The following is a 26,368-nucleotide window of genomic DNA, read 5'->3' on the forward strand; positions in this document are numbered from 1 at the left end:
TCTAGTCCCAGGCTGTCCGATCATTTAGATATTCAGCAGTGGAGTAATACGATTTACGACAGAGCCATTTTTTTTATAAACCATTTAAATTTATTTATAGATAATGCCTGAACAGTGGCTGGGACTTTATTATAGAAGTGCAAATACATTTACCCTTAAAGCTATTATGTATCTTATGAAGCCTACTAGAATTAGTTACAAGCAAAACCAGTAACCCGACAACTTCCAAAGAAGCAAGGGTTCCGTAGAACTCCCTATAACGGAATCGAAGCTTTATTATTTCAATTTAAATTACTTATTGAACGTAAAAAAACTACCATCCATTCGAAATATTATGCCTCAGACCTGAGAAGAACGGGCGCATGAAATTCATCGACTTTTTTTCTTAATTTAGATACTACATAGGTAATATATGCAACATCATACAATAAAACTTATTATTAAAAAGCGCGGGACGCTTTTTAATAATAAGTTTTTTTTTTGTATATTTATTTTTGTATTCGTTTGCTGCATACCCAGTCGTTGGTATCATTAAAAAATCGTTTATGTTATAGTTATAATAATAATCTTTACCACACAAACGTCTTTTAACAATTCTTTTGAACTTGGTAACACATTTGTCTTGTAGATTTTCTGGGGTCATGTTGTAAAAGCATATATACATAGCCCAATAAATTTATACTCTTAATAATGTCGCGCCGTATATACTTATTATGTCAATTAACTGTCTTTTTTATATTTTTATTTATTTATCACTACAACAGAACAGGTAAAAGGCAATTTATTGAAGTAGGCGTTACTTTGCGGAAATCCATAATTGTACAAATGATTTGAGTTTTCATTAGTGTTAATTCCGCCAATATTTGTCTTTAAACAATTCGACACGTGTTTCGCCTCTACACGAGGCATCCTCATGATGTGTTCTCTCGCCACAATCTGGCACGAGACTGACATCACTTGTTTAAAGAAAAATATTGGCGGAATTAACACTAAAGAAAACTCAAATCATTTATATAGATAAAAGGCATACAGAGTAATTGTTCTGTGATCACTACAGAGTATAAAACCAAGTCGCTTCTCGCTGTCCCTAAGTATGCTTAGATCTTTAAAACTACGCAATGGATTTTGGTGCAGTTTTTTTAAATAGATGGAGTGATTCAAAAGGAAGGTTTTTATGTATAAAACATGATAATATAGTAGAGAAACACTGATTATTTTAGAGGTGTTTAATGTGATGTCGTCCTTATTACAATTACAAATGCTGGCTGAATCCTAGGTTATATATCAGAACTAGCTGACCCGGCAAACGTTGTTTTGCCATATAAAGTATAATTCACGCGATAGTTTTATAAGTAATAAAGATTTGCCTATATTATAGTCTGTACATCATTTTGTTCTATTGTCAATAGTTTTTGCAGCGCACGCAAAAATAGGTTTTCGATTTTACACCTTGTGTTACAAAATAGCAATTTTATTACGGATCTCTAATTTTGAAAAAACATAGCCTATAGCCTTCCTCGATAAATGGACTACCCAACACTGAAAGAATCATTCAAATCGGACCAGTAGTACCAGAGATTAGCGCGTTCAAACAAACAAACAAACACTGCAGCTTTATATATTAGTATAGATAATGTACTAAAGTATTGTACCCCTTAAAAAGGTCTACAAAAATGCTGTGATAGTATATGTCTATCTCTTAAGGATAACTCACAATAACAATTTTATGTTGTACTGTTTATGAGAAATAATGGATTATTTACGTAGCTTTTTTAAGCAATATTGCAGCATTAATTCAAATTCAAATATTTTTATTCAAAATAGGATGTGACATCACTTATTGACAGTCAAATACGACCCATTCCAAAATGAAAGCCTCAGAACTGAGAAGAACGGGCGCAAAAAACTCAGCGGGCTTTTATTTCATCGAAAAAATATGTTTTCAAAGTAATATTGTACAATTAAACTTATTATTTATTAGCCTGAGGGCGGTCACTCCATTCCCAATCTGTGGTATCATTAAGAAAGTCATTTATGTTATAGTAACCTTTACAACACAAACGTTTTTTAACAATACTTTTAAATAACGTAAACTAAACTAACTAAAACTTTTGCTTTGAACATTTTCTGGGATCTTGTTGTAAAAAAAATATACATCGCCCCACAAAAGACTTACTAACTCGACTTAGCCGAGTAGTAGGCATTATAAGTTTATGTCTATTCCTGGTGTTAACATTATGGTTATGACAGTTTCTAGCAAATTCACTTATGTGCTTATGAAGAAACATTATTACATCAAGAATATATTGAGAAGCAACAGTCAAGATGTAAATTTTTTTGAATTTTGCTGTAAATGATTCTTTAGGACCTAGGTTATAAATAGCGCGAATAGCCCTCTTCTGCAGCACAAATATTGTATTAATATCGGCAGCGTTGCCCCATAGCAATATACCATAGGACATAATACTATGTAAATAATTAAAGTATGCTAGTCGCGCCGTATCTATATCAGTTAATTGTCTAATCTTTTTAACCGCGTATGCTGCAGAACTAAGTCTGTTCGCCAATCGTTCAATATGGGGGCCCCATTGTAATTTGGAATCTAGAGTTATGACAAGAAATATAGCAGATTCCACCGGTTCTATCACCTCTCCGTTATAAGATGTTAAGCCTCATTTACCCAGTAATTTCACTAGCTACGGCGCCCTTCAGATCGAAACACAGTAATGCTTACACATTACTGCTTCACGGCAGAAATAGGCGCCGTTGTGGTACCCATAATCTAGCCGGCTTCCTGTGCAAGGGATCCTCCCACTGGTAGAAAGGAGCCTCCCACTGGTTTCAATCAGGTGCCTTAAAGCTTAGCCTTAAGGTATTAATATTAGTGTCGGTAGCAGCAGTCGTCGGACGACTCACGAAAATTGTTACAGATATGATTACGCTCACGTCTGTATTCACTGAACCAAGAATACACAAAGCTACATGATGCATCCCCATCACCAACTGCTTATAATTGAAGTCGCTGGCTACTTTTTTCTTGACATAAGCATGCACGCAAGAAGAAGATATGACAGCAATACTCCATGTGTGGCCGGACCTGCGCTTTGTAGAGCGCTAGAATGAGGGCGGAGGGGGGAGCTTTTGGGCGTGGCGTTATACACGTCCATTAACCCGGCCCCTGGGAGAGTAGAGCCACCTTCTCTACTCTTCACTTGGGCAAGTCCTGTCTGGCGCGTCCATGTCGCGGGGGTGGGCATCTTACACTTCAGCAAGCCGGAGTGTGTAGATGGCGGAGTTCAGCAGGGACCCAGTACTGCGGGGTATAACGCAGAACCCGTGCCCAGGGTTACGGGTGAAGACCTCAACGGTGGTGAATGCGGAGACAACAGTTGTCGGTACGGACTAACCAGCGGAGGAGGCAAGCTACAGGGGCGTAGAACCTGGATCCTGATGGAGGGCAGCGGTAACCATCAGTACCGAAGTGAAGCGAAAGAACCATATGTTCTGAACCGGTTCACTCTTGGATTAGTAAAGCCACTGAGGCTATAGTACCGCGATGTAGAAAGTAACGGGAACCTACTACATTATTTATCCCATGAGAGTTGCAATGATGAGTATGTTTAAAGACAGAGTAAGACCGCCTGGCAACCCGCGTAGCGACCGGCGCCCTGAGTTTTCCGGGGCTGAGGGTGTGAAATGGGTTACCGGCCATCAGGATGCAGGCAACCAGGCATCCTATGGAAAAAATGCTACTGGAAGAAGAAGAAAGAATATTAATTTAAGAAACGATCTTCGCATAGGTACATGGAACGTTCGAGGGCTTCTTGAAGATGGAAAGCTTCATATTCTGGAACAAGAACTTGAGCGATGCAAACTCACTATCACGGGAATCAGTGAGACACATTGGAAAGGTAGCGGCCACTTTGACTCAGAGAAACATACCATCTATTTCTCCGGCAACGATAAAAGTAGCTTTTCGGGTGTGGCTATTGCGATCCCTAAATTATGTAAAAACTCGGTGCTTGGATATCACCCAATTAATGATAGAATTATTTCCATTAAACTTAGCGCATCACCGACCCCACTCAACATAATTCAAGTCTATGCTCCTACAAGTTCTGCCAAAGATGAAGAAGTAGAAGACTTCTATTGTCAACTTGAGTCTTCAATAGCTAAGATCCCCAAAAGAGAGCTATTAATCATCATTGGGGACTTTAACGCCAAGGTGGGAAACACCACAATGAATACGGGCATACGACATATTGTTGGGAACTATGGCCATGGTGTTCGTAACCCAAGGGGTGAACGACTCATAGAGTTTGCAGCCGATAACAACATGGCCATAGCAAACACGATGTTCAAACACCATCCTAGACGCCTATATACCTGGACCTCCCCTGATGGCAACCACCGCAATCAGATAGATTACATATTAGTGAGAACCAGATGGAAAAGTTCAATTGCCAATACACATACCCTTCCCGGTGCTGATTGTCATTCCGACCATCAACTGCTCATTGGGAACCTGCGATTGAAATTGCAAAGAGCAAGACAAATTAAAATGGCTAGAAGAATGGAGGTGAAAGATCGAAAGTCACTAACCACCTCGATACAGAACAGACATGCCGCATGGAGAGCAGGTATCGGAAACAATGACTCTAACTACTTGTGGATCTCGGCAAAAACATATATTGTGGAGGCGATTGCTGAGTCACAACCGAAAACAGTCTTACCAAAACGACAACATTGGATGACGGAAGAAACCTGGCATTTGGTTGAAGAGCGCCGAAAACTTAAAGCCAGTGGTGCTAGCATTACGAAGCTAAATGCCAAGTCAGCTATCATACAAGCTGCTTGCCGACGTGACCGCAATAACCATCTGAGTAAGATATGTCATGAACTGGAACAGCACTCCGACAAATATCAAACCAAAGATCTGCATGATAAGGTGCGATACATAACACGCCAATTTAAACCTAAGACGTGGGCTGTTGAGGACTCCGCTGGGAATACGGTTACGGAGATAAAGGATATCGTGAATGTGTGGAAGGAATATTGTCAATCATTATTTTCCAATAACTTGGTACTAAGCTTCACATGTTCTCCCCACAACATACTTGACCGTGAACCCGACATCATGCGGGATGAAGTACGAGCAGCAATTACAGACCTCAAATGCAATAAAGCCATAGGTTGTGATGAGATCCCAATAGAAGTCTTCAAAGCGATGGGAGAACCTGGAGTTGATATTTTATATACCATCTGCTGTAAAATATGGGAGACTGGAATATGGCCTGACGATTGGTCAAAATCCATTTTCATTCCACTGCACAAAAAAGGGTCCACCAAGAAATGCATCAACTACCGACTCATATCCTTGATATCTCATGCAAGTAAGGTGATGCTCCACATAATTAATACAAGGCTGTTGGCCTACCTCTCAAGGCAGATTGCACCCGAGCAAGCCGGATTTGTTAAGGGAAGAGGCACTCGGGAACAAATACTTATACTGCGTCAGATTATTGAGAAGGCCAGAGAATTCAATACAACCCTTTACATCTGCTTTGTGGACTTTCGCAAAGCATTTGACACGGTCATATGGACACACCTTTGGAAGATACTTGCGGAAATGGGTGTACCATCCCATTTAACAGTTCTATTGAGGAGGTTGTATGAGCACGGTACTGCAGCGGTACGAGTGGATGATACCCTTTCAAGCGAATTCAAGACTGAGGCCGGTGTACGACAAGGATGCATCTTATCGCCATTACTCTTTAACATCTACACAGAGTATATTATGCGCATTGTCTTGGAAGATTGGAACAAAGGAATATCTGTTGGGGGACGCGTGATAAATAACCTCAGATACGCTGATGATACTACCCTTCTCGCACAGACTAGAGAAGATATGGAAAATTTTCTAAACCGTCTAGAAAGTACCAGTCTCCAATTCGGACTTATTATTAACCGAGACAAGACGAAGGTGATGATAGTAGACCGGGCCGAACAAATTGGAACCAACGTACCCTATGTAGCCAACTGTGAAGTGGTTCAGACCTATATTTATCTTGGTTCTACTATATCAAGTACTGGAGGATGTGGCGACGAGATCAGACGACGGTGCGCCATCACCAGGTCTGCAGTGGAACAACTGGGAAAGATTTGGAGGGACAGGAGGATTACCAAGAAGACTAAAGTCAGATTGATGAAATGCCTTGTGTTTCCAATCTTTCTCTATGGAGCCGAAACTTGGTCTCTGAGACTGCAGGACCGCTGTAAAATCGATGCATTAGAGATGTGGTGCTGGAGACGCCTCCTAAAGATCCCGTGGACGGCATTTCGCACCAATGTATCCATCCTCAAAGAGCTTCGTATTAAAGACAGACTATCGTCAATTGTGCAACTAAGAATACTGAAGTTCTTTGGTCACGTCTCTAGAAATGAGAACTCGATGGAGAGACTGGTAGTTCAGGGCCAGGTGGAAGGCAAGAGAGCACGCGGTCGATCGCCAACCCGCTGGATAGACGCCATCACAAAGGCTACTGAGTCCACCATAGTCCAGTGTACTCGCAACGCCTCTAACCGTCAGAAATGGAAGCACATCGCCAGGAGATCTACCCTCAGAAAGGATGTTGACCCACCGAACACTCCACCATGTACCTCGTCAGCGCAACCACGACCACTCTGACAAGAGTGTCCGACTAAGAAGAAGAAGAATGAGGGCCGGCTTGAAGTATTGCCGTGCTCTATTAATGACGCCCAGTTTCTTCGAAGCCAATTTGGCTTTGCCCTCCAGATGGCCACGAAATTTGCAATCACTCGATATTTCGAGACCCAGTATTCCGATACTAGGCGAGGCTTTAAGGGAAGTGTTGTCGAAGAGCGGTGATACGACAAATCGGGCTTTTTTGTGGTAAACGCGCAAACTTGAGTCTTCTGGGAGTTAAATTGGACAAGTTTCAATTTATCCCATTCCGCGACCTTCTCAAGAGAGGACTCAATGGAAGACACAAGTTTCTCCCGGCACTGGTCGACGATTTCCCGAGAGAGACCTGCATGGCCCGTGTATACAACATAACCAGTGCTGTCGTCTGCATAGCAATGTATGTTGGAGTTGTCCAACATATCATTGATATGCAGAAGAAACAGCGTGGGAGATAGCACATAGCCTTGAGGCACTCCAGCATTAACGGGCTTCGGGTTCGAGCAATATCCGTCGACAACGACCTGTATGCTGCGCCCAGTGAGGAAGCTGGAGGTCCACTTGCACAAGCTCTCGGGAAGCCCAAATGATGGAAGTTTTGAGAGGAGCGCTTTGTGCCATACACGATCAACGGCCTCCCCCTTGCTTTCAATAGCCGCCACCCATCTATGTGTTAGGTATACCAGAAGATCACCTGCCGACCGACCATGGCGAAAGTCGTACTGTCGGTCATTGATCAACTAGTGACCCTCTAGATATACCAAGAGCTGGCGGTTGATTATGCTCTCCATGATTTTGGAGAACAGGGGGGTAATAGCAATAGGCCTATAGTTTGCCGGATCCGAACTGTCTCCATTTTTTGGATCGGATGAACAAGGGCTGACTACTATTAGTCAGGGACTACGCCTTTTGAATAAGAGTGCCCGAATAAACGCTGTTAAGTTATCGCATGTCATATGATTATAACTGAAAAATGAAATGATTATAACTGAAATCGTACTAATTTCGCTCATCCTGTCGGGAATTGCTAAAATGTTATTTTTATTATTAGTGTTTCCGTGTTAATTGGTTTAATAATAATACTCTTGTATGGGTCGGGTTCCACAATTGTAATGAAATGATAAGTTCAACCTTGTTTTTAATTTAAAATAGTCACTCGTCCGGACTTCGTTAATGCTGTATCTTCTGATAGTTCCCTAACAATTCAAAATAATGGGTATGTATATAGTAACAATACTGTTGCTTCTCAATATATTATTGATAATGTAATGTATGTTCATAGGCTACTATGCTAGAGGTCCCGAGTTCGAATCCCGGTAGGTGCAAGCATTTATATGATGAATATGGATGTTTGTTTCCGAGTCATGGATGTTTAAAGGTATTTATGTATGTTTATATGAATTTATGTATGTTTAAGTAAGTATATTGTATTAAATATATCATTGTCTTGTAACCCATAACACAGGCTATATATGCTTAACTTGGGGCAAGATAATTTGTGTAATAAGTGTGTCAATATTATTATTATTATTATATTATAGGCACATAAGTGAATTTGCCAGCCAACCATAATGTTAACACCAGGAACAGACATAAACTGATGATGCCTACTGCTCGGCTTAGTCGAGTTAGTAAGTCTTTTGTGGGGCGATGTATATACTTTTACAACAAGATCCCAGAAAGTGTTCAAAAAAAAGGTGTTACGTTATTCAAAAGAATTGTTAAAAAACGTTTGTGTGATAAAGGTTACTATAACATAAATGACTTTCTTAATGATACCACAGATTGGGAATGGAGCGACCGCACTCAGGCTATTAAATAATAAGTTTAATTGTACAATATTACTTTGTAAATGTTACTTTAATTGTAAAACATATTTTTGATGAAAAAAAAAGCCCGCTGAGTTTGTTGCGCCCATTCTTCTCAGGTCTGAGGCATTCACTTTGGAATGGGTGGTAGTTTTTTTTTTGACTTTCAATAAGTGATTTCACATCCTATTTTGAATAAAAATATTTGAATTTGAAAAAAAAAAAACAATAAAAGTTCTTCATTCCTTGACCGCATGCTGTGACGTACTAATAATAATTAATAACAAGTGAAGCAACTGAAATAAGTATTTTATAGAATGGTACGTTTTTTTCTGTTGGAGATTAAATAGTTTCTTTTTAAATCTCGTCAATTTAAGTTCTGTGATAGTATCTTGTTAAATATTCTCGGCGCCATTTTAAGAACACTAATAAACACATACTCTATTCGGTGTTAATTGATTCCGGCGCTTCAGTAACTGTCTACTATCCGGAGAAACTTGTTTGATATTTATATTCATTATAATATTGAGATTCAGCTTATGTTATCATTAAGACTCTAGAGGGTTTTGCATTTAATAACCAGTTTTAAAAGGTCTCGAAAAACGTCAATTTCCGGAGAATATATTATTTACAATACGTACATATACCACCTAGCAGGGTTTAGCAATGACGTAAATTCAATCTGGTTTTTCGAAACTAAAGGTTCCTGGAATGGTGTAGAATGATTATTGGAGTTTTTTGTTAAGTCCTATTGGATAGAAATCGCCTAATAATATCATCGCATCGTTAAAATATGGATATTATATCCTTGTTTTCAAGTTTGCAGAAAACGAAACTAAAATCCAAGATGGCCGCCGCGCAAAAATGTAATTCCATTATATGGATATAATTTCCAATGTTATCGGAAGTGCAGAGATCGAGTTAGAGATCAGTTTTGAAATCCAAAATGGCTGCCACACAAGACTATTAATTATTAACGTAATTGATATCGATTCCAGGTGTCAGGTCCTATTATAGCTCTCTTTTGTAGTGCAAATACTATATTAATGTCAGCAGCATGACCCCACAGCAAAATACGGTACGTCATGATACTGTGAAAATAACTGAAGTAGGTACCTGCACTAATCTGGCAGCAACATTCGTGTACTCTCTAATGTCAAGATTAGAGTCAAATTTTTCTAACGGCGCCGTACGCAGCAGAGCTGAGTCTATCTGCTAGTTGGGCAATAAGTATGTGGATCCCTAGAAGCTCGTAGTGTCCACAAGTTCCAAGATTATGTTTGAAATCCGAGATATCCGCTGCACAGAATTATCAAATTAGGATTGTAATCCACGATGGCTGCTACGCAAACTTATCATTACCACAGTGTGTTTCCAAGATTATTAAGGTCGCGGCAAGTACGGCTTTAAAATTATTAAATTATATCTTATGCATATCATATAATATCATCTCCTATCTATCTATACATATAATATAGATAGATAGAAGATAAAATGAATTGCTTTTCGATAGTCTTGCTAAAACTCGAGAACGGCTAGACCGATAGGGCTAATTTTGGTCTTGAATTATTTATGGAAGTCCAGAGAAGGTTTAAAAGATGAATAAATATAAAAATGCTCGGAATTAAATAAAAACAATAATTTTGTTTTTCCTTTGATGTGTCTCCCGTCGTTGAGAAATCAAATTTAAAAAATAGTTTAAAATCATAATAAAATGAATCTAATTGGGATTTTCATATTTTTCTAACTTTCTCAGGAGGTAAAAAATAAACATTATTTTAGATAACTATAGTTGGTAGATTAACTACAGTTGTTAACTATCTATCAGATTATTTTTATGTACATTGATAAATCTTAAGTTTAGTTATAAATTAAATTTCTGAACGTGACCCTAATATTTGACATTTATCATTTGTTTTTTTGTTTTCTTTTTAAACTTTTATTTATTTTGTTGATCTTTGGTGATAGTGAGACTCTACTACTGCTAAGTGTAGTAAAATGATGACCAGAGAGAGATAGAAGCAGAAATTAGTCGTATTGATATTATGTCAGAATTGCGTTCTTTAATGAGTAACAATGAAGTACACAGGCTTAGAATACAACGAGTTCGTGCACATCAAACAGCCATAATATTGTCATTCGAGCTGAAAAAACACCTTCCGGTGAACACACAAGCAGGTTTAATTCACCCACAATTGATGAAGTGGCTGTTGTCATTATCGGAGGAAGTTTACAATCTAAAGCAATAATTCTTATTTCCAATATTTGTTTTGTATGGACATATTTACTGTGAGAGAATTTATTGACGCACGGTTTGACAGTTCTGCTGTGAAACAATTTCATTATAACAACAGGGAGCATATTTTACGAAATAATTCTTGATGTTATGAAATATTATTGACAAATTCATAAAAAACATTATTAATAATATACAGAACCACGTCTGTCGGCTCAACTAGTATTATATATAAGTACTAGCTGACCCGACAGACGTTGTTCTGTACATAATAAGTAAATTACTATTTATTTATTAATTTGTCAATAATATTTCATAACATCAAGAATTATTTCGTAAAATATGCTCCGGCCTGTTGTTATAATGAAATTGTTTCACAGCAGAACTGTCAAACCGTGCGTCAATAAATTCTCTCAAAGAAAATATGTCCATACAAAACAAATATTGAAAATAAAAATAATTATGAGTCCCAAATCGAAATAAAAACTATCCTATCTCTCAAGTTGGAGCAAACTGCACTCCATGAAGTAATTCCCATTTAAATCCGTTCATTAGTTTAGGAGTCCATTGAGGACAAACATTGTGACACGAGATTTATATATATTAAGACTAGCTGACCCAGCAAACGTATTGCCGATATTAAAATCGCGATACAAAAGTAACTGTTAATCGCAGATGGGTGAAAATTTGAAGTTGTATGTATTTTTTAATGCTGACGCATAATCAAACAAATATAAAAAAATATGTCAAAAAAAATAAAAACAAAAAAATCGTATGGACCAACCCTTATTTTACATCCCCCTTAACATTTAGGGGGATGTAAAATAAATGTTGTCCGATTTTCAGACCTACCCAATATGCACTCAAGATTTCATGAGAATCGGTCAAGCCGTTTTGGAGGAGTTCAATGTACATCAATTTCTATCATTCCGTACGTCCTTGTGAAAAAAAACGGAATCATTATAGGAACACTCATGTTTCTTCCTATTTGTCCGGCTCTTAATAAGATAATTATACCGTTGTTTTCAATAAAAAAGTTCGAACAATAACTAACTAGTTATTGAGATATTTCACAACTTTCACACTACGTGATATCTTTTTTTAAGAGTCCCCAAGACAGGCCGCTACGCTACGATTTATTATAATATCTTACGCATCAATATAGATATTTTGAAAATAATAACGGTGCAACAGTTTGAAAGTATCACTGACAAAAATTTCGTGGGCTAAACATAAATAAGATTAAATTAATGTATGAACACAATTTAAGAAAATTATTGTTTATTTATTTAATATACCTACGTATTGTTTTTTTTTTTTTTGTCTGGCATTAATCTGTCAGTAAGCTTCATCTATACACATAAATAAAATTGGAGAGTCTGTTTGTAATATTGATATAACCGTTTTTTACTACATGTATATGAATATTGAATATATATTATACAGTACATACTCGAAAATAACATTTTTTATCATTTTTGTCTATCTGTATGTCTGTTTGTTCCGGCTAATCTCTGAAATAACTGGATCTATTTTGATGGGACTTTTATTAGCACGTAGCTGTTGTATTGAGGAATAACTTAGGCTACGTTTATTTTAGAAAAATAAAGTAATGTTGCAATGTCCAAGAAATGGTTTATATCTAAAAATAATTTATATGGCAAAACAACGTTTGCCCGGTCAGATAGTTGATAGTATAAACAGTGGTTGTCTGTTATATATGTAATAATAGGTTTGTAACTAGCTATACAAAATGGGTTTGCACGGTACCTATATCTAACAATATGATGATGCATATTATATACATATATAGGTACATAATATATAGGTACATTATTTCATACCTAAAAACGCGCCCAAATTGTTTTGTTCTTATCTTCCTTGAAGCAAATAAACGGCTGCGTTCTTTGCATTGCACAGAATATCCACGCAAAATATAAAATTAATAATATTTGATATATTATTATCAAAATGTTTTAGGCACCCAAATTTATTTATTGGTACCAAAATTATTACATTATGTAATTAGTTGGAACTATCTTTTAGGTGAACAAACCTGTGTCAGAAGATCTCATCTATATCTAAAATTATTAAGTAGGTACCTACTTAACACTAATAAGGTATGGGTGTGTGTGTTTGTGTGAGTAAGTGTGTATGTGAATGTGCATTGTGTTTGCTAATATATTTTGTAAAAAGCTTTATAAATACATTAAAAATAAAAGCATTCTTTACATTGTCTTATTACTGGTTCACACTAATTATCTTTTTTTTCGAGAGGAGGAAAATACATTTACGTATTTCGGTGCCGAAACGGGGCCCATATATCGGACTCGAGTGTCTTCTATTCTGTTAGCCCTGAAGGCTTTTACAGCGACATAGGACGTGGGCCGTGGAGGCCGCAAAGACTACGCAAAAACAGTCGCGGGGCGTCTCCTAAGGAGACTCGAACCTCGGACCGGCTGTGTGCTTGTGAGAAGGAGAGAGAATGAAAATGAAGATGAAATGAAACACAAATTACCTTTAACATATTAAACAATAACAAATTAATGAGTTATCATAATTATAAAGCCTGACCATTTTAGTCGCGCAAAGATTTCATTCGATACCTACGCACCCATCGATACTTAAGTATATATAAATCTATAGTACCTACCATATATTATTTGTTTATTACCACAAAATATAAACAACCCTTCAAAAAAACAAGAATAATATTGTGTTAATTTAATAGCATGCAATTTATTCTAAATTAATAAATTCTACATTAAAAGAGCATATTATACATAATAATTAACGCCTGAAGGTTTTAGTTGCGCAATCTAGATTTTATAAATGATAACGAACGTTTAATTTTTTATATAAATACCAAATACCAAGTTGGAGAGCTGCTTGTCAGTTAAGATTTAGCATGAAAATAACGTAACAATTAATCTTTCAATATAACAATATTTAACGTTAACATTTTAATTGCATATTATATATATATATAATAAAAATAACTGCTTATTATATTAGGTTATTTTCAAAATATTTACAAAATATTCAACGTTGTATCTAAACAAAAAATACTCGTAGAATAATGAGAGCCAGGTTTCAAGATGCTTTATTTTCTGATTCGAATGATGTAAAAAACGCATTTTCGCATTTTTCGAGATACGACAAGATCGCTTTCCGGTGTCGATAAATATATATATATATATATATATATATATATATAATAACTGGGTATTATAGGTTATTCTAGATATGTAATCCATCTTTATTATTTCAAGTTAGTTAATTAAAATCCGATCCTTATGAGCGCCGCATCTACGAATTCCACAAACAATTTAGCAATGCGTAGACGAATAAATAAAGAATTTGGGTGAAGGGCATTTAAAAGGAGAGAGATGCCAATTGCCATCGTTTTATTTCATTGACTCATAATTCGATTCTGATGATGAAGACGTCATAAAATTAGCAGGAATTAAGGAATCAATTGTATGATTTTGTTTGTTGGAATGTTGTGTTATATTGAAGGTTTCTATCTCATAAAACAGTGTGCGCTTTAGGGATGGACTTACAATAATACTTAAATAATATTGTTACAATTAAAAATAAACAAAATATTACGTTTGAATTTGGAATCTGTAAATTTGGGGTGATAAAGAGAACCGAATCGTTGTGATTGCGTTACACAAAGTAGGTATGCAGTGAAATTCAATTTTTAAAACTCTCCATACGCTTGATATTAGTAAAATGTTAGGGTATCGGGCTATTAATAGGTACAATAAGACCTCCTCTGTTTGTGTCAGAAAAAGATCTGGCCGTCCACGTACTGTTCGTACGAAAAAGGTGATCAAAGCAGTAAGGGAAAGAATTCGAAGAAGTCCTGTCCGAAAGCGAAAGATTTTATCTCGGGAGATGAAGATACCTAGAACTATGTCGCGTATTTTAAAAGACGTTCTGGTAAAATCTTAACTGATAATTTAAAAAAGAATAGGGTGGTAAAATCGAAACAACTACTAAAGCGGTACGCAAAGGGAGGTCACAGAAAAAAATTGTATACGGATGAGATTTTTTTTACAATTAAGCAACATTTTAACAAACAAACTAACCGTATTTATGCTCAAAGCTTTAAGGAATCTTCCCAATCATTCGACAGAGTGCAACGTGGGCACTATCTTACTTCAGTGATGGTTTGGTGGGGTATTAGCTATGAAGGAGTGACTGAGCCATACTTTTGTGAAAAATGTATTAAAACAGCTTCAGTGGGGTCCACATATTACCCAACTAGCAGATAGACTCAGCTCTGTGGCATATGCTGTTAGAAAGATTAGAGAGTACACAAATGTGGCGACCGCTAGATTAGTGTAGGTACTTCAGTTATTTTCACACCATCATGACGTTCGGTATTTTACTGTGGGGTCATGCTGCTGACATTGATATAGTGTTTGCTCTGCAAAAGAGAGCTGTTCGTACTGTATATCAGCTTGGTTATAGACAGTCTCTCAAAGAAAAATTTAAAGAAATAAATATTATGACTGTTCATTGTCAGTACGTTTACGAAAATTTAATATACGTTCACAAAAATCGTCACCTTTTTGCTCTTAATAGTGATTTTCATTATTATAACACTAGAAATAAGGGATTGCTTGTAACTAATTCTAGTAAGCTTCATAAGATACATAATAGCTTTAAGGGTAACACTCTTATAATTAAGTCCCAGCCACTGTTCAGGCATTATCTATAAATAAATTTAAATGTTTTATAAAATAATGGCTCTGTCGTAAATCCTATTACACCACAGCTGAGTGATCTAAGTGATCGGAAAGCCTGGGACTAGATTATGATTATTTTATAGCAATAGCAATGACAATACAATATTGTATATTTGATTAAAAAGAGCGCAAAAAAAAAAAGGCGGTGAGAGTTTCTTGCGCCGGTTCTTCTCTCTCAGAGCGCCATTTGTTTCCGAAGCAGTAGGTAGAGTCTAGTATATTAGAAATGACACCAAAAAGGCTTCATTAAGAAATACTAATCGCAGCCTGTCATAGCTTTGTTGTTGAGTAAGCCCAAAACGAAAGTCATAATAAATCATTGACCGAAAATTTTTTCGCGTTAGGTTCATTTTCACGTGTAACAAGAGTTTTAGTTTAGTGTTTTAAAAGTGGTTTAATTTGTAGTTGACGGAAGTAACGTTAGTACTTCCGGCAGAAAAAAGTCAATTGAAACAATTTTTTACCATTATAATATAACGGTTTAAAATATTGTTTCAGATTTTGTCAGTTAATGAGTTCTTGCAGTAAAGCGGCGATATGCCTTATTATATTATTATTACTATAGATTATTGTTTTTATTAAGTAATTAATCGCAGTTAATTAATTTTAATGAAGTTTCCATCTGAAGTGATTTTTGTATATCTTTTTATAAAAAAATCACGAAATAACATAAACGAGTATTGTAAAAAAGTAATTGTTCATTATTTCACTACTTTGACTTTTGCTTAAGTTCACAATGTGATTAAATGATTTTAATGGAAGCCCTTTGTAGTTGATAGTGATTTTCAACTTTATGCATATGTAATAGCTTCCAAAGTAGAACAGCTAGAAATACTTGAGTTTTTGCATTTTATAGAGCTCGTCAAGACGATGTTCGCGCAGTTATTAACTGCTAAATGATTTTTTGCCTTCTAAACATCATCCTCGTTAACAAAAATTTTCATAAAATATGTTCATAAATGGAAACTACTGGGCCGAACTATGAAAATTTCTTATGGAACCAAATGGCATCTATCCCGCATCGAATTACGTAAATCGGATCATAAATCTCAGCGCAGTTGGTGTAAACTGTACATACATAAAAAAATACCGATCGAATTGAGAACCTCGTCCTTTTTGAAGTCGGTTAAAAACACGTACTTGCAAAATCGATTGGTGAGATCCTGTACTGATAGTAATATTAATTTATTATGAAGCACAATTTAATATATTAAGATACCTGTTTCTTAAGCAACGTGACGAGACGGTGTATTTCTAAGTATTTCACTTAACATTTATAAGGTCGTGATCGTTCTATGTAAATTAATTTACTTAAATACATACAAGTTGATGTTTATTTTAAATCAATACACTTTATACGCTCCTTTGCATACCAGTGGGAGGATCCTTTGCATAGGAAGCCGGCTAGATTATGGGTACCACAACGGCGCCTATTTCTGCCGTGAAGCAGTAATGTGCAAAATTATTAGGCTTCGGTGTGAAGGGCGCCACAGCTAGTGAAATTACTGGGAAAATGAGACTTAACATCTTATGTCTCTTATGCTGTGAATTACAGCGACGTTAATCTTTTTGCAGACGACCTCAAGTTGGTCAAGACAGTGAGAAACAGCTCTTACGTGAAATGCCTTCTGAATGACATTGACAAACTCATGATTCACAAAGAACAAAATGTTTCTAAAGACCTTAAAATGTCAACATATAAAGTATGTTAGAAAGCGATGCACTTTGCAATCCGAATACTTCATTGACTGACAAAAACTACATGAAGTACCAAGTATTCGAGACCTCAGTATCCAAGTAGACAGCAAGAAGAAAAACGTATTTTCGGATCATATTGATAAAATCTCGGCTGAAGCAAATCGATCTCTGGGCTTTATTTTAAGAAGTACAAAGGGCTTCAAAAAACCAGTTAATGTAATTAAATTATATAACTGTTACGTGAGGAGCAAGCTTGAATATTGTAGTACAGCTTGGAACTCGACTTATAAGGTACATATAGATAGACTGGAAAGGTCATACGGAATCAGGTCATCTCCAGACACCTGCGCATGGAGAGCCTGGACGACTTCGTTCGTCGCCTGAGCACCTCTATGTTCGCGCGCGCCGATGGTGCGCGAACCCAGCATTTGCATGGACATAAGAGGACTACCACGTGACCTAGTCTCCTAGGACACGACTGCTTCCTCGCCGTTGGCTGATGGGCGCTCACCGGTACACTACCGGCGGGCTCGACCTCGCTGAGCGGCGGGCGCAAGCGAACCACCCTGCCGCAGTCCGCAGATTGCTCGAGACACTACGCGGGCTCGATCGGACACCACCGGACATTACACCATGAACCAACCGGTCCCACCCAGTGCCCCGCCTGTAATTGCAGGCGGCGACTATATCACTAAAAGGGGCCATCGCCCCGGACAGTTACCCCGAAGCCCGTGAGGGCCTACGCGGAAGACCCAGGTCGACTGGAAAGGGTACAAAAAAAATTAATTAGTAACTGCTGCTACTAATAGTACGATAAACTTATCGTGCCGATTCAGAACTCCAAATACAGTCAGGACATAAGCTGACAAAATGGGGCACTTTCAATTACAGCAGCTATCCTCGCGACGATCTCATCTAGACATGTTATTTCTCCATAGGTTAAGAAACGGCGGCATTTATTGTCCGGCTCTGTTAATTTAATAAATTTCCTGCCAGAATACCACGACATCTATGTGATTTGTTTGAGCCAAGTTTCGGTAAAACCAATCTAGGACGTGATTCACCTGTGGTACTCATTTCTCGTCGCTGTAATGACTATACAAAGAAAAGTCCAAATATCGCCATTAATTTTGATAGTCTTAACAACTTTAAATTAAAGCTCATAAAGTGTGACCTATCTACAGCCTCAGAATGTAATACTTAGTTAGTCTTTTATAATAAATTGGTATTAATATTGCATTCACAGATTTGTAATTAATATAAATAGCTTGTAATTTACTAATTTTATCAATATTTTTCTAGATTTCTCCTGACTAATAATTTTTGTAACACAAAGCATGCTGTGATTATTGATTTAATTGAAGGAAAAGTTAAATTTTATAATTTAATGCAATGTAACTATAGGTAGCTAAAATTAAGTTTGTTTTTTACCTCCTGAGAACGTTAGACAGATGCAATGATTCTAATTAGTTATTAATTTTAAACTATTAATTCAATTTCATTTCTGAACGACGGGGGACACATCAAAGGAAAAACAAAATAGTTGTTTTTTTTTTTAATTCCGAAAGTTTTCATATTTATTCACCTTTTAAACTTTCTCTGAACTTCCGCTAATAATTCAAGACCAAAATTAGTTCTCGAGTTTTAGCGAGACTAACGAACAGCAATTAATTTTTATATATGTAGATAATATATCTGTGGCCGATTAGTGCAACATTTCGTTGCCTGTCAGATTATTAGCTGCTGTTCGTTAGTCTCGCTAAAACTCGAGAACGGCTTGACCGATTTGGCTATTTTTGGTCTTGAATTATTTGTGGAAGTCCAGAGAAGGTTTAAAAGGTGAAAATATAGGATAATGCTGCTAAATTAAATAAAAACCACAAATTTGTTTTTCCTTTGGCGTGTCCATACATAATTTCTATGAAAGAATTTATTGACGCACGGTTTGACAGTTCTGCTGAGAAACAATTTCATTACGACAGCAGGGTGCATATTTTACGAAGTAATTGTTGATGTTATGATATCTTATTGACAAATTCATATAAAAACATTATTTTATTTATTATATCCAGAACAACGTCTGTCGGTTCAGCTAGTTAGAAATAATATTATTCAATCACTAACAGAGTTTGGCTGTTTGTAGCGTAGAGATGCCAACAAACCATCCAGTTTTCCTTAACAACACACTTAGTATAGAATTAATGTAACCATATAGGTATTCCTGGTTATGACCTAAGTCAATGTCGTCAACGTAATTAAATTTATACTGAATTTGTTATTTATACTTTGTTTTTTAACAGTTAAGAAATAACTATTTCTCTGTCTTTTTACTTGTATAATATATACTTCATCATCGGCCGGAAAACGTCCACTGCTGGACAAAGGCCTCCCCTAAAAATTTCCACCACGATCAGTCCTGCGCTGCCCTCATCCAACGTATTCCAGCGATCTTGACCAGATCTTCGGTCCATCTTGTGTGGGGCCTGCCAACAGTGCGTCTTACGTACTGGTCGTGGCTTCGTTACTGTACGTGGACGCCATTCGAGGACTTTACTGCCCCAACAGCCATCTGTCCGTCGAACTATGTGCCCTGCCCACTGCCACTTCAGTTTCGCAATCGTTTGGACTATGTCGGTTACTTTGGTTCTCCTGCGGATGTCCTCATTTCTGATTTGATCTCGCAGGGAAACTCCGAGCATAGCCCTCTCCATTGCAATCTGAGCCACCATGAGCTTTCTCATAAGGCCCATAGTTAGCGACCACGTCTGTGTACCGTAAGTCGTCACTGGCAACATACACTGGTTGAAAACCTTCGTCTTTGCAAACACTGCGGTATTTGGGACGAGAAGATTTTACGGAGCTTCCCGAACGCTGCCCATCCGAGTTGGATTTGACGAGTGACCTCCTTCTCGAAATTGGACATGCCTAACAGGATTGTTTGTTCGAGGTAGACGTACTCGTCAACAATTTCGAGAGTACAGTTCCCAATTGTTATGGGAGTAGGTGCGACATGGACATTTGACATGATCTTCGTCTTGTCCATGTTCATTTTGAGCTCTACTCCTTTGGAAGCTGTACTGAGGCCTATATATATATTATGTTAAATATGATTTTTTTACATTTTCTTGAAACGTGCGTTCGAGCGTGATATGTTTGTAATTTATTTAATAATTAAAAGAAGTGACGAAACATGCCAGGACTTGTAAGTATTAAGTCAAAACGTCCCGTACGTTACATGTACGTTAGAAACTCAGAGCGTAACTTAAGTAAAGTAACTTAAGTAAAAATTAGCTGAGGTTAAGCTAAGTGTAATCTGTGATGACGTTATTATAGTCAATTGACATCTGAAATTATGCTAAGATTAAGCTAAGGAAGCCAAATGCAAAAGCCAAGTTCGCATTTTATCATACTCAGCTAAGTTTTATATGAGTTAAGTCTGAGCGAAGTCTAAGATCACTGTATAGCTCACAGCTTTAATGTATTCTTTATGACAAAAAACGACGAGATGAGCAGGATGTTCAGCAGCCCTTCCCATCACAATGCTGTGCCGCTCTGAATTCTTGAAAATCCCAAAAATTCTGATCGGCACCACGATTGCGCTCGTCCCCATAAGACATAAGATGTTAAGTCTCATTTGCCCCGTAATTTCACTGGCTACGGCGCCCTTCAGACCGAAACACAGTAATGCTTACACATTACTGCTTCACAGCAGAAATGGGCGCCGTTGTGGTACCCATAATCTGGCCGACATCCTGTGCAAAGCAGCCGCCCATTGGTAAATCTTGTCGCTGGAGTGCCAAGTGACAAAGAATATGTACAAGTAGTAGTGATTATATTTTTCAACTACTATTTCAATCACAATAATTTCTTAATGACATGGATTTTCTAAGAATCAAAAGTAGAGTTTGCTTTCAAAAGCTTGGCGGCAGAGAAATACTGTACTGTGGACTGCAGCAACTATCTAGTCAGCACCTTGTTCCATCGAAGAAGAAGTTCCAGTTCACCTTCCATTGGTGAACTATTCCGCCTCTCGAAACAATTACACACATAATTTAATTTGTAAGGCGAAGAGTAAGCAGAAAACACTCAATATAGGTTTCTAATGCTTGCTGTTGGTTATAGTTAACACTGCTAAGCCTATTTGAACTATCACTTTTCTTTGAAGTTAAACAAGTTTTTTGGCATGGCGTGACGCATTTTTTTGGTACTTCTGTCAGAAAAGTTATTCTTATAGCTTGTACTTTTTGTGTAGGTTAATTTAATTAGATTAGTAGTGAATAACGAGGATTGTAAGCATATAAACTGTTTCCACCCAAGAATTTTGAAAATATTGGCTTTGTTACATAGATGGCGGGCCGGCAGCCGTGAACTCATATCGCTCAAGGTCGCTGGCATTTAGTGTCGCCTTAAATCCTTGATACACCAATCAACATAATATACTATTATAATATTATCTGAACAAATAGCATGCGCTCCATAATTGTATTGAGTGAACCCAAGAGAGTTCAACCGGTTTTTAGTATGATTTAAATCATGGATGAAAAACATTTGCGTTTTTAAGTCTATTCATAAATTTATCCTCGCAGTGTCTGCAGCCATTCAGAATCCTGTGAGGCATTAAAATAATGATTGTGAATTAATAATTCACTCCTTGACTTTGACTACCACTATATAAAACCATACATAAATTATACCATGGTGATATATTCTTGATAATGTTACTTATGTACATAGGCACATAATGTTAACACCATACTCGGCTAAACTGCATTAGTAAGTCTTTTGTGAGGCGATGTATATGATTTTACAACAAGATCCCAGAAAGTGTTCAAAACAAATGTATATACGTAATTAAAAAGAATTGTTAAATAACTTTTGTGTGGTAAAGGTTTCTATAACATAAATCACTTTTTAATGATACCATAGATTAGAAATGGAGCGACCGCCCTCAGGCTATTAAATAATAAGTTTTATTGTACGATATTACATTGTTACTATATTTTTATGAGAAAAAAAAAAGATGCCCGCTCGTTTTCTTGCGCCCGTTCTTCTCAGGTCTGAGGCATACTCTTACGAACGGGTGGTAGTTTTTGACTTTCAATAAGTGATATCATATACTATTTTGATTAAAAATATTTGAATTTGAACTACAAGATTTGATTCAAATACACGTTGTCTGATAGGTTGATTTTTACAGGTTTAAAACTTGAACTGGGTATTTCCAACATACATTTTTTTTGTTTAAGCTTCATACAGGCTTGATGCCGACAAAGGTCAATGCTAAACTTTTATCACAGGGTTAAGTTTCTTTCCTTCTTTTCTTTTTCTTTTATAAAAATAAGGGACGAGACGAGCAGGACGTTAAGCTGATGGTAATTGATACGCCCTGCAAATGACAATGTAGTGCCGATCAAGATTATTGAAAAACCCAAAAATTCTGAGCGGCACTACAACTGCGCTCGTCACCTTGAGACATTATATGTCGAGTCTCATTTGCCCAGTAGTTTCACTAGCTACGGCGCCCCACAGACCGAAACATAGTAATGCTTACACATTACTGCTTTATGGCAAAATAGGCGCGGTTGTTGTATCCATAATCTAGCCGGCATCCTGTGCAAAGGAGCTTCCCACTGGCATCCACGGCTATCTTTCAGAAGTATACAATTATAAATTAATTTTCACTTTCTCTAACAAGTGACAGAGCTATTTTCGTTCATCGTGTTTTAACGTTTGTAAAAAAAACTGAAGGTAATGTAATTAATCTACGAGTAATTCCATTGCAATTATAATTCATAAAACGTATTTGAATTGAGCCAATGTCAATGGCGCCCACCCACTGCTTCCGTATCCTGTGAGTTGAACTTTATTTGATAACATTAACGTTTGTTCATGGTGAATGACGTTTAAATTATCTGTCAATGTCAATTTAAATCAAATAATAATAATCGAGTAATACCTATTTCGTTTAGACCAGAAGTATCAATATATTTTTTTGAATTTTATATTAAACCAATCACCGAAAAATGGTACAAAACTTATTGCCTTAACTGTTCTTAATCAACATTTCCAGCTTCAGCAAAAAATACTCAAACGCAGGGAATAAGTAAGTTAAGAAAAGTAAATTAAAAATAATTCAACAAGCTTCTTCCATTTGACTATACAATGAAGAGTGGCTCGAATCTTCTCCGATTGACTTGACTCTTTGGCGTTGCGTAGAGATGTGAGTTCTCTCTGCATCTTCTACCGCATTTATCAAGGGGAGTGCTCAGGAGAGATGTTCTTTTTTTTATAGAAAATAAGGCATGAGACGAGCAGGTAGTTCAGCTGATGGTAATTGATACGCCCTGCCCATTACAATGCAGTGCCGCTCGGGATTCTTGAAAAACCCTCAAAAATTCTGAACGATTGTGCTCGTCACCTTGAGACATAAGTTGTTAAGTCTCATTTGCCCAGTAATTTCACTAGCTACAGCGACCTTCAAACCGACGCACAATAATTCTCACACTGCTTCACGGCAGAAATAGGCGCCGTTGTGGTACCCATAATCTAGCCGGAATCCTGTCGAAAGGAGCCTCTCACTGGTTCGAGTTAATTACACCAGCAGCTGAATTCCACCATCAGACATTAAGTCCAAATGCAAAGTTCCGCATGCATGATGTTGACGTCTGGTATTCTACAACCACGCGATTCGGAAGAAATTTCTTGCTCGCACAGCCACTTTACAGAATCAATTACCGCCTGCAGTTTTTCCGAAACGATACTACTTAGGGACATTCACGATTAGAGTATATTCCCAACTTATAGGCCGGCAAAGCATCTCTTGATCTCTGGGGTTGCGATGTCCATGGGTGGTTGTCCGTCTCATATAAAAAATAAAATAAATAGAAACTGATTGATGAAGTTTGAAATTGAGCCAGTATTCACAGTTCGGTTTCATTTACGGCGTTTGATATGCTTAATCACTTAGGAATTCTGTTCTATAGTTTATTAAGTACAGTAAATTGATGTACTTGAGCTACCCAATACATTTGTGTGTACCCAATATATTTCCTAATTAATATTCCACCAAATTTAACAACTTGAGCCCTAGTGATTAATTCCCTAGATGAATGAATTAGTTGATTGGGTCGTTCCGTGACTTATTTAACTATATACCGTTAACTAATTGAGGAAATAGTATTTTAATGAAAAAACAAAAGTAATTGATGAATGTTATTTTCGTTTGATGAATGAGGTTATGGTTAATTCAGATTAATATTATTTTTATGGAAGTGATTAATGGTTTGCCTGAAGATGGGACTCTCTTGATAAAATGACTTGATGATAGAGGATCACATTATTTCAATATATCGACCAGTCGTCTAGCTTACTCAATGTTTTATGATAAAATACAGAATCACATTTTGAAAAACTGGAATGAGACGACGATCCTATTGTGTCTATACGCCCTGCCAATAACAAGGCAGTGCCACTCATGATTCTTGATTTACTTCCTGTCTGCTCACGTTGCCATATGGCATCGGCATGAGACCACCGTTTAGTGCGATGTTATAAAGTTAGCACACATGACATAAAATATAAAATTCGGCTTCAAAATTGCACACTTCATTTTGCGACACGATAATGTTATGCCTTCCAGATAGATGAGCGCGGTATTGGCAATTGCTAGAGATTTCGAGAGCCAGTATATCGATAAGTTGAAACGGAAGATGTGAGATATGGAAAAGAGAGGACTGCGGGAAGCTATGTGAATGGAGCGCTGCATGCCTTTACGAACGACCAGACTGTACCAAAAGAGGCGCGAATTGCGGTTCATTACGGAGTGCTTGTCGTTTGGTTTGGCAGAAGAAGCTAAAGGCGAAGAGTAAACAGAAAACACCCAAATATGGTGTTTTTAGACAAGTTTTGTGGAGAAAGTATAGCATTTCGAGCTATGAACACTACTTAATCCTGTTACACATATCCTTAAGTCTTATTTATAGGTTGTTAATGCTTGTTGTTGGTTATAGTTAGCACTGCCGAGACTTTTTGAACTACCACTTTTCTTTGAAGTTAAACAAGTTTTTTGGCATGGCGTGAAGCATTTTTATGGTACTTCTCTCAGAAAAGTTATTCTTATAGCTTGTACTTTTATGTGTAGGTTATTTAATTCAGATTAGTAGTATATAACGAGGATTGTAAGCATATAAACTGTTTTCCACGCAAGAATTTTGAAAATATTGGCTTTGTTACATAGATTGCGGGCTGGCAGCCGTGAACTCATATCGCTCAAGGTCCCTGGCATTTAGTGTCGCCTTAAAAGCAGAATTAACGCAGTTGAGATGCAATCACTGCGTAGTATATGATTGATAGAATTACTGATACGGTGATACGAGCGCGCAGTGGTCTGAAAGAAAATATCGATAGAAAAATTGGGAAAGGAATGATGAAATGGTTTTTAAACGTGGACCGGATGTGTGAAGATAATATGAACAATCAAATATATAAGACAAGTGTGTGTGGGCAAGTAAGTACGACAAATTGGGGACGTTTTGAAAAAAAGGAAAGGTCCGAAGCACCTGGAACCGGCGAGCATGTATGAAAAGAGTAATGAATGCTGAGGAAGCGCGTGAGTGTGTGTGTATTTCAATACCATGCGAGGCATCAATGAAATTGTTTTCGAATAATAAATGAGGTCCATTTTACCCCATTCCGCGACCTTCTCAAGAGGGGACTCCGTAGAAGACACAAGTTTCTAACGGCACTGGTCGATGATTTCCCGAGCGAAACCTAAATGGCCCATGTGTGCTGCATCTCTAGTTTCGTCATCCGAGATCCGAGATTCCACCTTCACACGACTCGCCACAAATATGAATATCAACACCAGCATCTGATGTGTGGCGTTCCTCCACAGTGCGGTTTTCAAGAACCTTTCTTCCACGTACAAAAAAGCTGTGGAATGAGCTACCTTGTTCGGCATTTTCGGGATGATACGATATGGATACCTTCTAAAAAAGTGCGTTCACCTTCCTTAAAGGCCGGAAACGCTCCTGTGATTCCTCTGGTGTTGTAAGAAAATGTGGGCAGCGGTGATCACTTAACATTAGGTGACCCGTATGCTCGTTTGTTGCTTTTCCATATTTTTTTTTATATATATTTTCCTTACGTAATACCTGAAATGATA

General features: G+C 37.2%; 1 protein-coding gene across 2 annotated transcripts in view; it reads right to left on the bottom strand.

Annotated features, from left to right (window-relative positions):
* Nucleotides 1-26,368, bottom strand: part of LOC126979626 (G-protein coupled receptor Mth2-like) — a 68,056-nt gene that overhangs the window by 40,391 nt on the left and 1,297 nt on the right. The window lies entirely within an intron of this gene.

The sequence above is a fragment of the Leptidea sinapis genome, chromosome 3 (genome assembly GCF_905404315.1).
Source record: "Leptidea sinapis chromosome 3, ilLepSina1.1, whole genome shotgun sequence".
Classification (NCBI taxonomy): domain Eukaryota; kingdom Metazoa; phylum Arthropoda; class Insecta; order Lepidoptera; family Pieridae; genus Leptidea; species Leptidea sinapis.